Genomic DNA, 15779 nt, shown 5'->3' on the forward strand with positions numbered 1-15779 from the left:
TCTCTCTTTTTGCACGAATTGCATTTATTCCTTTGGACAAGAGCTATTCTAACTGGATGGAGCGAGGAAGAGTATCGCGCGCGCGTCGAGCCGAGGTTTGCGAGAAGACCAGCCCCATTTCCTTTTCTTGTTCTGCTTCGCAAAAAGCGTAGCAGATATCGCGTTACTAATTAGTAAACGTAACGGCTCCAGATAATGTTGATGCCACGGCAAAAATCTCGCGTGATACATTATAACTGCAATCTCGTTTACAGCCGGACAACAAAGTTATTAAAATTTTAAATCGCGTTTGTTCGCACGTAGATCTCGCTAGACGACCGCTGAAAATAAATAAAGTAAATATACATATATGAGTTGACATCGATACTCGATCATATTATACCTGGCGGGCTTTGATTCGTCGAGTATTCATGTATGTATCAGTTCTGGCGCATATCAGACAAATCAGACAAATACGTAAAAAGAGTGATTCATAAAATAAGAGAAAAGCAACAATAGCTTTTAGCGAGATATGTACGTTAGTCGCTTTCGTTTATAACTCATCCGCTCCTTGCCCAAGTGGATCACTTGTACGAAAAAAAAATTTGAACTCCTTATAAAAGATTAGTGCAATTAAACTACTGAAAAAAGAGTCTCGCAATCATTTGATGCGACACGAGAATTGTGACAAGCAAATATGTAATAACGCGATTGTTACATTTCGACGGCGAAATTATAGTGACGACCGAATTTCATAATTTTTTCAAAAAGTGGCAAATTTGAATCAGTGGCATCAATCGCACGCCGCTAATATCGGTACGCGGGTAGAAAATTGCGAACGGGATTGCGACCACCTCGTTCGACCGATTGGAACCAAATTTGGCACGAAATCACGTTCCACGTTAGCGAGGATTGGGATAAAAATTCTCACGATGTTCCGTGAACTTTTTATTATAATTCACATTTCGTCGTAAACTTTGCCTTATTTTCGATACCTTTAATCCGTGTATAACCGTTTTCAATTCTGCAGCGACAATCGAATAATTAAAGAGACACTTTGCAGCTCTGTAATCGGGCCGTAACATCAATTGTGCTTGTTACAATGTGTTTTCACTGATTTGACGTCGAGTCATTGACACAAACACTTTAATCAGTCAAGTATCACACCTCGCAAGACGGCAATCGGACGAGGTGGAGGAGAATGAGTTAGAAAGGGGGCTAAGGAGTAGGGGGAAAGGGGAAGGGGATAGGGGGTAGCAGGGGATAGGGGGTCGAATTTGTTTCCGAACAATTTTCAGTGTTCCGCCGTGCAAAGGGGTTGGTCGGCAGAAATAATGTATATCCGAGGTTTGGCTGGCTTGCCAGGCGAGCGGGGTGCGCCGGTAGGGGGTGGACGAACGGGTGGACCGGTGCGGTCGGGGGCGCGGAGGGGTGACGGCGATACTTTTTTCGGGTGTAATTTTTTATCAGCACCGGCAACCGAGCGCTTTGACCAATCCCTCAACCCCCTCCCGGCCCCTATATGGCTCGCCTCTCGCCATCCCGCGTACCATCCCCCGCCGCACCTATACCGACTGGTCTCCACTACCTCCTCCACCTCCTCCTCCTCCTCTCACCGCCACCCAGGACACCCCACGGCGGCCACCCACTCCCCCTACCACCGACCAATCTCGCCACCGTATCGGTGCTCAATCACATTTGCGATGCATTTTTTTCCTTCCTCTTTTTTCATAAAGCTGGATTATAATTGCATCGCGAGTTCGAGTTGCGGGATAGCCGGGCGAAAAAATGGAACATTGCCGGGTATGAGAGTGCACCCGCGCTCGACGGGGCCGCGCGAGAGGGAGCGAAAGGAAGGCGAGAGAGGGTGCGGCAGGGCGAACGATCGGTTTTGGCGGAGCGAGGCGGAGGGACGAGGGGGAGGTGAAGGGGCGAGAGGCGGGGGCCGGGGGCCGGGGGGGCATCGAGCAGGAGGAAAAAAAACCGATGAGGTTTCGAGGCCGCTTGATTGGTAGCCGAACGTACACCTACTCGCCATCAACGAATCCGACTGTCCGCGACCTCATCTTCACCCCTTGCCCTTCGTCGCGCCCTATCTGCCTCGCGTGCCCGAGCCTCCCTTCTTTCCTTTACGTCTCGTTCCGCGTAGCGCCCTGGCGCGGTGTCGCGTGCGAGTATAACGAAATCTGGAACATCGTTAACTCATTGGAAACGTATCCACACGGACATTGCTCGTAAAACGGCAGCAACAGACCGGAAGTGCCGCGATACACTCGCGCGGCCCCGTCGACACCGATGCCATGGTACGGCTCTCGGCTTGACTTCTCGCCACTCGAATGTCCTCGAGAGATTTCTCGTGTTTTGTGACGTTTCAACGTTGGAATTATTTATTAGCCAAATTATAACCATCCTTCTATACATTTTATATTACGCTCTATTAAAAAAAAAAAAACTACGTTTCTGACGTAGTACGGGTGTAATCTAATAATTAATTTTTGTAAAGTTACAAAAAAAACTCAATAACATATGGTAGTCTATTTCCAAGTACATTGACAACAACGTAAGCCAGAATGGATATCTTGTTGCGCGAATTGGCACAATTTGCAAGGTAGCAAAAATCATCCGCGTGACGGCAACGATCGGCGGCGTGACGCCGCTTAGAGATACCGCGAGTATTTTATTCCCGACCAGATGAGAGAAATCCGGAGGAGAACGAGATAAAACGGGCGAGAGATAGAACGACGTCCTTTGGACGTGCAGCCCGTCGATAAATAGCGAATGCGATAAAATGCCGCGAATTTAAAATACGTCCAGGTTTTACAGCGGGGACCAAAGGACAAAGCCGCTCTCGTTGTTTCGACAATACCGCTCGTCGAAAGGGGGGTTGGCATGGGAGAACGAACAGGAACGTGCAAGAGAGAGAGAGAGAGAGAGAGAGAGAGAGAGAGAGAGAGAGAGGAAGGGCGAAGCGCAAGGAAGGGTGCGCGAGCGAGAGACGAGGCGCGCGGTCGGCCGACCGACGCGAGGGCAGGACGTAGAGGTAGCAGACCGGGGGTGGTCGGTGAGGGCTGATTCTTCGGCCGACACACGTTCGCGCACCAGCATCACGCGCCGGCAGGCGTCGCTGGTTTAAAAATGGGGGATTTTTTCACATTTATCAGTGCACGCTCAGATCTGGCTTCCGTATCAATGTCCGAACACACGCGAACACCCAGACAATCGCGCGAATTCACACGAATACATTGTCCCGATCGGATTGTATGGATTTTTTTCCGGGACACACTCCCCCTCCGCACCACCCCTGATCCGCGCCGAACGAACCCTCTCGTTCTCTCTCACCCAGCGGGTCTCCTCGTTTACCACCCCCGACCGCGCCCGCCCCCCTGCACAATACCACCCCATCAGCTATCCCACCATCCACGCGACAACCGTAATTTTAAGCTGAAAGGACCGATTTTTGTGCATCTCGATGCTGTTTGCTGCGTCGTCGGCTTCACCAACCCGCCAGCCTGCGTCGCCCTCCCCCTCCCGCCTCCCCCCGGTCCCGCGCGCTGCACCGCCAATCCTCATCCCTCATCCCTTTCCCCAGTGAGCACCAGTGATACCCTCTTTTATTGCGATGCGACAAAGTCGACGTACAAACGATTGTTTTGGTCGAAGGTATGCTCGTTTTGTCGAGCCGTCTTTTTCGGAGGCCTCATTGTCACACCTGATATAATAATTATCGTCGGAAACAAACGCGGTCGACGATGCTCTGCACCCCTGTAAAAAGATTTACTTTCGTCCGCGTGTGATATATTTTACGCGCATTATTCTCTTCTACTCTCTTCTGCCTTCCTCTTCGTCCACGAGAGCACACGACAAGTGCGTTTTCACGACGGTTGATTCTCTCGCGACGATTCTCACGCGGCCCGGCCGACATTCACGGAACAAAGTCCGTCGTCTGTGGAATCAAAAGGCACTTGGATGAATGGAAGACGATCAGTCGTGTCTGCTCGTATGCCCCGATAAATAAATAGGGATCCACCATTATCTAGAGAACCAGCCCTCGACGCCGAGCCCCTACCACCGAACGGGTCAATGGAATTCATAACGTTTGCGCGGATAAAAAAGCTGGCTGGCCCGCACAGGAGGGTGGGGCCACATCGGAACATTACTCATACCTCGGCGTTCGCGCAATTTTTAGCTCTGAAATAAATCATCATTATTGCGGCCGGAGGGATGCGCATTATGGGGGCCGCGGGGGTAGATTATCGTAGGTGGAGGCTACCTATCCCCGCGTCCGATAATACCCTTTCAGAGTTGAAAACGGATGACGGGTAGTAGCGTCAAAAAATCTTTGTTGTATCTCTGATCGTTTGCAGACTGCAGTTCCTAAATAGTCATGAAACTCCGAGCGATCGAATAGACACCTTAAAAATATCGGTGCTTGCATTTTGTCGTTAATAAACTTTCTTAATCAAGATAAAGTACGGTATAGAACGAGTAAAAAATTATTATATTATCATTCTATTAGATTTAGTTGTTATTACGTGCATTTCTTTTATATTTTATCGACTTAAAAAGTGCCTCGAATAATCCTGACTACGTATAAGACATGTCGGAAAAAAAGCATGTGATCATAGAAATTTATATAAATCTTTCAGTCGATGCCGCATAATAATCGATGATTAACGTTAACGATTAAGAATTAGATAATTAATTACAGCCGGACATGATGTAGCAATGCCGCGGCGATATCATCGGAGCATATATTTGGGTACAGGTCAGGACATACCAGGCGGGGTACGAGCGTTGAGTTGATGTTTGCCAGCTGATTGATGATGTAACATCATCCTGGTAACCCTCCCACCGATTTCCGCCCCGTCGTTGTGCCCCGCGCCCTATCCACTCTCTTTCTCTCTCTCTCTCTCTCCCGCTTTCTCCGTTGATTCTCGTTTCTATCTGTCGCTATTATACACAGCGATCGAGCAACGGTAAATAGATTTCGATATTTCTATAACAGCAAATTAATTATTTTATCGATCGCGGCGACGTACGTAACGTGGTTTGATTAAAGCAATAATAAGGATCATTGCCAATTGTAACGACGCTATGTTAATCAGATCACAATGTTAAAAAAGAAACCGTACGAGCTGGACACTTTATTATGCAAGATATAATCGATAACGCGTGTATAAATATCCATCTATTTGTAAATACGACAACGATGCTAACGGAAAGCAAGTGGATTAAAAGCGCATCAAAAATACACGATAATATTCTTATATCTATCGCAACCATTGAAACGCGATCCAGTCCGATTAACAAGTTGATATATTAGATGAACGTTTTTCATTTTCATAAATTGTTAAACCTTCACATTTTAACAGTTTTTCTTTCTTTTTTGAAAACGCTATACTTGAACACATATTTTTAGATAGATGTCTTCATTAATCCCTTGTTTATTATTTGAAAAAAAAATAGATCGGTTGTATATATGTCTATTGAATATTGCGATACAAAAAAAGAAATACACAATTTTAGTTTTTGTTCCTTTTTTTGAGACTTAATTAAATCTCGCTGTCTCTTTTAGCATCTAACGATTGGTATGCATGCGCTCGCAGGAGAGATTAATATAAATTGAGACGTAAGCTCGACATTAAGGCGAAACGAGGAAGAGTGGGTTAAGGTTGCCCGGCTCATTAGCGAAGTTAAGCGGATGCGCGTCGCTAACGCCACCGAGAAACTTCGGCGCTAGCAATCATCGGTAATTGTGACGATCGATCTTGATCGAAATGCTCATTTCCTGTTTGCCGGGCGCTACGAGTCGCAACAGTGGCACGGGGGTGCAGCGGAGGGTAGGGGGTTGCTCATGGAAGGCGGGGGGAGAGGTCGAAGGCTGCCTAGCTGGCGCATCATTAACGTGATTAATGTTGAAATAAATCAGGAGCTTCGAAACGGTAGTCGATAAATCCAATAATTGCGGTATAATCATAAGTAAACAGGCGACGTCTATCGCGTTAACGTATCATCGGCAACGATCGACGTTAGTATCCAATGTAAACCGTGTAGCATTTGTTACGCGCGCTGTTTATTTTTTCATAAAGTACATTTAAACGATAATTTACGAACATCCTCTTATTATAAAAAAAAAAAAAAATAATAATAATCTCGCTTTAAAATTAAATATTTGGTATATGTATGCGCTTCAAAGAGTATGAGGAGATAATCATTGCCGTTTTAGAATTCTGGCGAATTGGTTTCTGTTACAATCGGAGAATTTTTGAGAAACGTATCTCTCGCGTGAAATTAAAAAAGTACAGTTTGAAATTGGATGGACGTGATCGGTAACTGAACGGCGTTGCTGGACAAAGGAATCAAATCTGTTGCTTCTCCCTACAGATTCGTCTATCAACGTTTTCGATTTTTAATTATAATTGAATTATAGAAGCCGATTTCGCGTATTTGTTTACGGCAAACCCGATTAGTCGACTATTCTGAGACAATAGAAGAATACGCATTCCAATTGTACCTTCCATTATTAGAACGAACGAAACTGGATTAATCAAGACCTTGGGACATACCAATCGAACTTGTCGAAAATCACAGTCCACCGAATTCACCGTAAAATGTCCTTTTACGTGGTAAAATTATCCTTTAATGAACATGAACTAGGTTCGAAACGAGAAAGCTCTTCACTGATTGTTGTACATTTGCATGCTACAAATTGAAACGCTCAAAAGCGGTTTGAATATTTTAACGATACAAATTTAATTTTTGCGGTCTCGATATCGTTTCTTTTTTTTATATTGATTTTGAAGAACGGAAGACACGGGGTCACGAGAGGGGTCATTACGAGGCGATAGAGCGACACGTCGCTCGTACGCGGGTAATGTGCGAGCGGAAGCGTCAGAAGAGCGTAAAAAAAGAAGCTACAGAGAGAAAGTGTCGCGGCCGAGAGAAGAGACTGCGATCGTTCGCGACTGCTGGAAGATCTCCGGCGCGAGTTCGATCATCCACAATTAGAAAATTTATTAGAGAAGACCGCGACCGTTATCCATAATTAGCGCCTGTCCACTGAGCAGCACAGATATCCACTGTCCGCACCGGTTTATCCGCTATCTAGCACGGCGTCCACACGCGTGGGATTAATAACTCTCAAGAGACGCGTAAGAAAATCAATTCGCCCGTGAGAATAGCGCCGTGAGCACGTGTTAACATCGGTGGGTGGGTGGCGATCCAGTCTGGATCGGTCGATCGATGCTTTCCACCCTTTCCTCGGCCTCGGCGGCCGATAGGAGGGCGCGCTGAGCATGTAGGTGCACTCCGCTGCAACGACGTGTGCGTCGCGTCCCTTATGTGCCGCGGTAACTCTGTACACCACGTTGCATTTAACGCGACCCAGTGGATCGATGTGTGACACACGGACGCTCGGTGATAGATATATAATAAGCGTGGAATCGGTACCGCGCGCGATCCGTGGCAGAGAGGAGGCCTGCCTATCCTTTCTTTACCTCGCTCATTACCTATAATGAAACAAGCACCGAAGTTTTATCTGAAAAATACTTTACGCCTATCTTTAACTTCCCCATCTTCTTGTGATTCTTTCACGTGCAAGAATTATTGCGCATTTATCATCGTAAACAACCCTTCGATCATGAATCCTTAGGCAAATTTTGAACTTTATTTTTATCGATGAAAAATTTTATCTTGCGTTGCTATTTAAATGATTACATAAATATGTATTCAATACAATAAGAATATCGTACTAATTAAGTATGAAATTAAATCTTAATCAGGTGTTATGGCAATTGAGTTTTAAAATATCAAACGTGAAGAGAGAGACAGAGAAAGAAAAAGAGGTAAAGAAATTATAGTAAAAATCCGACTGATAGAAATCGATAGCTTGATAACGGTAAGAAAGTATCTGCAGCGATACCTCTTAAGAGCGAATTAATCGTGGGTCTAATACTTCTCGATTTACCCACGCGAAAGCAATTTAACCGTCGAGAATACCCGGACAAGCATGCGTTAACACCACCATCAAGGTCCCTATCTGGTAAGGACGAAGATCTCGTCTGGATGGATCGATCGAGCTTTCCGCCTTTTCCTCGACGCATAATAGCCGGTCCTGTATACACCCATAGGCGCGCCTCCGCACATGTCTCGCATGGTACGACACAACGACCGTGCTACCAACGCACTCGCTCGCTCGTACAACGCGCGCACTCATACGCGCGTATAGAAGTGCTCGCGCGCGCATACACTCACACACACATATACACACATGTACACGCACACAATGTTAAATTTAACACCAGTCGGTGGCTCACCGAGAAACCGTGTCGCCGGGTAACGCACGAGCTTTAACACGCGCTGCGGACAATCGCCACGCGATAGATACATAATAAGCGTGGTGTTGTATACGGACGTCTAAGGCCGCCGAGGGCTAATGAAGCCCGGGCTAGTTAGGCGCGATGTTAATTAAATGATATGATCATTAGTCATTATAACGTCATTGTGCTACGCCGGCAACTTGCGCCTATGTGTGCACTGCGTCGCTGCCTACTCTTGGGACGACCAGCAATACGACCCATGTGGAACCTGTACCGGACGTATGAGCATGCCACGCCCGCCACCACAGCATTTCTATGACTATACTCTCCTCGCTGTCCTCGCCCTCCTCGTGCTTCTACCGTTTCTGCCGCTTCTACATACGCACCGGCCTCTGTCTATCTGCCCTGCGGAATCGAACGATTTCATGGTTTACGCCAAAGACGCGACGATAAGATCGGAAGAACAATGGTCGCACCGGTGACAATTCGACGCATGGATAAATCGAGGGATCAACCAAAGTAAATGAGGAGTTTGCGCGACGACGGAAGATAAATCCCGAAAATTATGGTCGAATTAAACTCACGTCAGAGAATATCCACATCGACTGATATATATGTATATATAAAATGGTTCACAATTATTTTATCAATAATTTTTGTTCGCCGAACGAATTATAGCTCATAACTTATTGTCACGTGCTGTCCCAAGAAACCCCTCAGCTAGCCAGCCAGTCACAGAAAAATGGTCGTCGTTATGCGTGCATGACTTTTTTTTCTCTTTTTCGGATTTCTTCCGGAGACGAACCGGAGGTATGATACCTCATTCTCGTTTTAAGTGGCTGTTAAATACGGGAGTGGCAATTGACGACTTGGGCTTAACGGGCGACACTGGGCGCGAGGCGCTTAATTTCAATCGAGACACCGAGAAATGCTAATTAGAACGTATTTATAGCGCGGTTTAAAGCGCAGGCATAACCGAGCGTGGATCGGTGTGAACTGCGGACCGAGTAACGCATCGCCACGTCGCATTTCGCGTTAATGGCCACAATTAGGTGTTTTAATTAGCGCTTACTCCCAGCGGCAGCTGCCACTGCCAAATTAGGACTGCCACGAAACAATAACTGCCGATTGAAGAACCTAATTAGCGGAGTCTCTCGCATATATCGCGCACATGGATGAATCTCAGTACGGCTGATATCGCGGTTATAAATTAATAATTGGCAATGATCTTGCTATGATACCATCTATGCCGGTATCTCGGGAAGAGACCTAATTAAATCCTGTTCAGGCTTTGCGTATCATGATTAAGGATCTCTTCAAGAAATTAGACATAGCCAGCGGAATGTAGTCATTAAGAAAATTACTTCATTTCATGCCAACGTTTATCGATATTGGACGAAAATATGTGGAAATAGAACGGTTTCACTCGAGTATTTAAAAATTTAGCTAGACATAAAAAATTAGTTGGATATTTAGCTACGTATTTAAAAATTGAATCTAGATCTAAAGATAATTTTGTTGGACTATCAAAGTTATGTAGGACGCTCAAGCATAATGATCAATGCTGCAAAAGTTTTGACATTCTGGTAACCAATTTGAGCGTCCTACATAATTATTTTCATGATTCAACCAAAATAATTTTCAGATCTGTATCTAAAATTTTTAAATATTTTAACAAAACTGTACTTTTTGTGTAGCATTATAAATTGATAAAATAGAATCTGCTTTATTTGTCAAACGCTTTATCGTGTTTATCTCATTTATTTGATTTAGGAACGAGTAACGTTACTTTAGAAACAGACATCTTTGTTCCACTTTTGAACGAAAGAAATGTTTGTCTTTTAACGTCGCATCATCACTGAGAGTTTTAATGTCCGCGAGCAAGAGAAATCCCAGCTCGGTATTTAACGAGCGTTAGCGCGAGTCTTGCGATCGTTAGAGTAACGCGAATGCGTCCATTCGTAGACTGTGCACATAGCCGCACGTAGTCCGGCTACCGGGAGACTTTGGATAATCCTCGAGTGCATGTGCTCTTCCGTAATATGGCTACAGGCCCCTCTTCCGACGAATAGCCTCGCGGTCGGCGGCTGTAATTTAATATACGCACGAAATGGAGACAGTAATGACTCGTATGGTTTCGGGCTTAAAATTAAATGCGACTATCCGAGTTAGTAAAATTCCTAATTCGCGCGCTCCAGATCCGACCGGTATGTTACAAGGCACACAGGCATTTTTCCTGTGATCTTCCGGGGCTTCGCATCCTCTCGTACCAGTCAAGCGAATGGAAAGGTGCAACTGGACGCGTACCAAATTAAATTCGGCCAGGGAAATGAAAAAGAAGTTGGGAGAGGAAGAGTTGCGCGATATCTAGGCCCTCGTTTTCCTGCCTCTTGTTTCCCGGGGAGAGAAAAGCGTAATGTTCTTAAATAAATCCCTTTCTCATTCGCGTTTTTACGGGATCTCGAAGAACGAGAAACATTTCGTGTAAGATATTTGCGGATATACCGAGCTGAAAATTTGTCGATCCCATTTTGATGTTCATGCTGAAGAAAAATGGAATAAATCAATGTTGACGGATTACATCAACGATTATTCATTAATAATTTAAAAAAAAATGTAACAATCGCGCGAATTTAATTATTTTCAGAAATTAAGTCTGCATTTTGCTAGCACATTTTTAAAATCCAATCTTCCTCTAAGGAAAGAAAACTCCAGTTCGTTGCTAATTATGCGATCCTATAGACCTCTCGAGAAGTCTGCATTAGGCGCGCATAATGATCCGTTTAAACGCTTGCAGTACTTAACATAAGTGCAGAGTATCAAATCCAAGTTTTTCGTTATTCCTAGGAAGATTTCGAGAACCGGATCCTCAAGCTAAATCCTCGAGCTAGATACGCGCGCACCATTTAATTAATGTCGCTTATTAGCGTATAAACTCGTGCGTGTTGATGATGTAACTCGCCTTCGCCGCGCATTACGCTGGTTGTCGTAATGATCGCGGTGTCAGTCGTTCGGCGGACGGTCGTAGACCGACTCGACGACGGAGGAGTGGTCAGAGATGGGAAATGTCGTGGGGAACGCTCGAGGCAGTGGGCATTACGAAGCCCCTGGAGCACTCCGAGTGCCCGGCAGCCACTAGTTACATTGTCTAAGGTTTCAATAACCTAATGAACCCCAACGCGCGTACCAAACCGACCGAACTCGCTTGCAGTCAAGAGGGAACGACACAGCCACGAGACACGGTTAATTAAATACAAATTAGAGCCAAGAATTGCGTCGGCGGGAGGTCACTAAAAGAAAATAACGCCTTAAACGTAACGGACAAAAAGAAAGGAAGAGAGAGAGAAAGAAAACTGTGTAATCAATTCTTTAAGATCAACGTCGTTTGATAACGATTTGGCAGCTTCTAGATAGATACATACGCCAATTTTCTGAGAGAACAGCGCTTAAACATCATGGACGATCTTCGTCCCAACCTTATTCGCGGTAACACGTTCAAAATACTGACGAGATAGAAGAATAATAAAATAGAAGAATAATAAAATGATCGTTTCGTACGGATGACTCGGAATGCGACTAAGATGACGACATACAACCGGAGTATCGTATCGACGCGTCGCATACGTAAGAAGCATTTCTCGTTCTCTAGTAGGACGATTAAATTAAAATATTTGATTGCCAAAAGGATCTCCCTCCTATGTCCCGAATGTGTCCGTATCGCGCGAGTTCTCTTGCCGAATTTGAAATGCTAAACAGCGAAATGCTAAACAGCAAATACGCCTAATGAACACGTATGCTCGGTCGTGTCCGTAGGAATGTTTGTACCAACGGCGACATTACTGCCGGCATATTTGTGTTGGCAAAGCCCGCGCGGATAATAGATTCATCCTTCACGCTTCTTAATTAGGAGTTAAGTTTTATTAGCTTTTAGCTCGGTAGCAGCGCGTCGTTTGTGCGCTCGTGGCTCCCGCGAGCTGGCGGTGCGTGTGCGTCGGAACGACGCACACACGGCCGCCGATGGATACAGACAGATTATAAGTGACGCGCCGTTCGAGCGTGCCGTACCTCCGTATATATACATATATGCGTGTATGTGAGCGGGTGTAAATAAGTATTAAGGTGTTCATAGATACATCGGTTGGTTGTCTCGTTTGAAATTGAAGTCGAGCGACCTTGCGTATAAAGGTGTCTCGCAGCGTCTACCTCTCAACAAAGTCCGATCGCAGTAATGAGAATAAGGAATTACATGGGAATAAAATAGGAAGTTGAGTCACTCAAGGAAGTTACTTAATGATCCTGACAAGCACAGTATACCCGATTATCATTTTTTATGTCGCGCCAGCGGTATACCCAGTACAACTAGAAATTTTAAATAATGTTCGCCGAGCATTATGTTTCTCGACATGAAACTTCATCCTTTGACGAGGGAACATTTGCGGATGTAATTGCGTATATTACGCATCGGCAGTGGTAATCGTGAATATCGTAAATATCGCTTAAACTCCGACTCAAGGAAAATTAATTTTTATCAATTTTCTATCCGTGATCATGGAATCGTTAAAGACGTTTTCTCGTCATTTCGATGAGCGATGTGCAAAAATGTACAAAGTCCGAGTTTATTGGTAGAGGATATCGATGCGTTCTCTTACTCTCCTAGCGACTCCTTGCCAGGACGCTTTGCATTTCGCTCGTTCGTTTTTGCAGGAAACATCAATATTTATATTGCATAATGCATTCGTAATTGCCGCGTGTACACTCTATTTGTACTGATTTTGTAATGTCATGAAAATGTATGAAGCGATAGCTATTATTAGAAACTGGATGCAAAACTCGCGGCAGCGACCAGGTTAACTAGGTGTAGACAGGTGGGAAAAGAAAGTAAATGAAGCGGAGGATGAGATTGCATGATTATCAAAGAACGCTCTTGCGTGAGAAATTTCTTTCTACGCTCGCGCGCGGCGTCCGTTAATGACGTAGCAAACTCTTTTGTGATGAAAGTCATGTAAACAAGTTCAATACGTATCATGATATTTCGCATACACGTCTCGCTGTCAACGACTTTATCATCGCGCTTTATTATCAAAGTTTTACATAAACATGTTTACCACGCGGCCCGAGTTTTCAATATTATTTATTCAAACGATTTGTGATCGTAGTTTCGTAGGAAAATTGTGAAAGTTTCTTCGCAAACGCACCACTTCTTATTCATTGTCCATTCCCGATGCAAATCGATATCCTCCTGACTCTCGGCGTATGTTAAAGCGAGGATTTCCTGCATCGCCGCCTTTTAAGCTCCTGCATGCGAATTTTTCGCGTCGCTGCGCTGACAGTTGCATCCTTCGCTCGACGCGTGCTCGCCGCGCCGCGCCGCGCCGGCTAGCATAAGACGTTTCTGGAACTGTCCGAAACTGTCCGAAAGTCGAGCTCAGAAACGTCGGACGTCTCTCGGCCCGTAGAGGCGTGTCGGACGAAGCCGGACGGCCCTCGATTTATCGACAACCTGTACCGACGCGTTGTTAAGACCTCGTGGAAATGGCTCGCACAGTAGAAATCCATATTAGGAGGGACCGTTCTCGCTCGCCAGCCAAGATCTGGACGAGAGGGTTCCGTCCGAGGGTGAGTGGGTGGCGGGTGAAGCAGGAATAAGTTATCTGCAACTAGCAACCCTTCGGCTAAGTGGACGGTTCTCAAGCAGCACTATTCCGGTCCCGTTGTTCGCCCGACGAAACTTGATTAATGCCCGTAAGAGGACAAACTCGACGGATCGAGGCACTGCGGCTATTCGACGATAATTAGAACCGACCATTTGAAGCGATATTGACAAAGGTTTCGATCGATTCTCTCGATCGATAATGCTCGGAAACGCTTAGATCCGGTAATAGACAATGGGGGAGGCCGTTTGATTATCTTCCTCTTTTTAGCTTCGTTGAAGATTAAGACACGTTCGACTCGCCGGATTCGCGTTTGGTGTTCAAAGGGTTTGGGTTGGGAACCTATTTTCCCAAGAGGGTGGAATAAGGTGGAAGGAGAAGCCGAGGAGGGAGTCGTTGTGTCCAGTGTCTCGGCGTGCGGCCGCTGGGGTGGTTGTGGCCAGTCACGAGGGCGCATGGGATGGGGTTAGGTCCCTCTTGTACACGAGGCGAGGTTCGGACTTGAGAGATCAATAAACGACCCTCCAACCTGGACACTCGGCCCATCCCTCATCCTACCCTGTCGAGGCACCTTCGCTTCTACGGAGTCCAAACTACGTACATTATTGATAATCGCTTTTTTATGACGGGAAATTTGCTTTAACTTATACCTTGACTAATCGATCGTTTCTTTTTTTATTTAATAAATACAATATAACAATTCGCAAATAATGATATTGTTTTATAACAGTATAAACAATTTCCGGGATAGATCCAATAACGAGTCATTCGAATAAAAATCTTAATAATCTATGCGCGATAAAAAAAAGAGTGCGCGTTTTCCCCAGAGAATCCCAAAGGATCATATCCGGTGTACTTTGTTTCCTATCAATTTGCATAAGGGTGGCTAATGTAAGCAGAACTGTTGTAGAGCGGATATTGCCTCCGGCCGAGCGTACCTCGCGTTCGTGAATGTTTCTTAAGCGATGAATGTTAAAAACAGCATAATCGAGCATAATAATTACGTTTCGAAAAGCGCGGCAGCTTAAATATAAACGTTGTTTGAACTAGATTTTGAGACCGACTGCAAAGAAATTGATTCCACAAATTGAATTGCTAATGCCACATTCATAAATTACGTAAAACCCAGTGCCGTGTGAGAATTCTTCAAATTTATTCTGATTAGAAATCTCTTTCAAATTTTGGACTAGGTCTTGTAAACAATACCGCAAATTAATTGCTTTAAAATCAATTCTACGTAACTTCCACCTAGGAAATGTTACATAGCCACTCCATGTAGCAAACAGATCCCAGATGCCATGCGGGCGATTCAATTTAATCCCGAAGAGACTTAAATTGCCCGACCTTGAACCACTTATAGCAATTTCCGACATAACGTTTAATAAGACACACTTCGCGTACAAATTCTTAGTTGTGAAATAGTGTAACATTCCTAAAACTTTTTCGAACCTCGAATCGTGCTTTGTACTTTAGTTTCGATAATTTCATAATCTAATTACGCTTTGTACTAAAAGAGTATCGAGAAAATAAAGATAGAAAATTGGAGCAAAGAGCTTCAGATTTTTACGATAAAGTCGCGCAGATTCGATTCGAGTCCCCTGACAGCAGCAACTGGTGGTGGATAAAAACTATCGCTGTCGTTTCCTCAGGACGATTATATTGACGATCGGCATCTTGTATTACCAAATTAAGTTTCAAATTTATTTCAAATTTTTTAATTTTTAATAAGCCTACATAGGTCAATTATCGAAACATAAAAAAATCCATCGTACAAAATCTTTTCCATAAACATCAGTGTTCATCACGAAAATTGACGTGTTAATTAGATTTA

General features: G+C 44.7%; 1 protein-coding gene across 4 annotated transcripts in view; it reads left to right on the forward strand.

Moving 5' to 3' along the window:
• The window catches only part of LOC105200313 (POU domain, class 6, transcription factor 1), a 112299-nt gene that overhangs the window by 45792 nt on the left and 50728 nt on the right, over positions 1-15779 (forward strand). The window lies entirely within an intron of this gene.

This window comes from Solenopsis invicta, chromosome 11 (assembly GCF_016802725.1).
Source record: "Solenopsis invicta isolate M01_SB chromosome 11, UNIL_Sinv_3.0, whole genome shotgun sequence".
NCBI classification, from domain to species: Eukaryota; Metazoa; Arthropoda; class Insecta; order Hymenoptera; family Formicidae; genus Solenopsis; species Solenopsis invicta.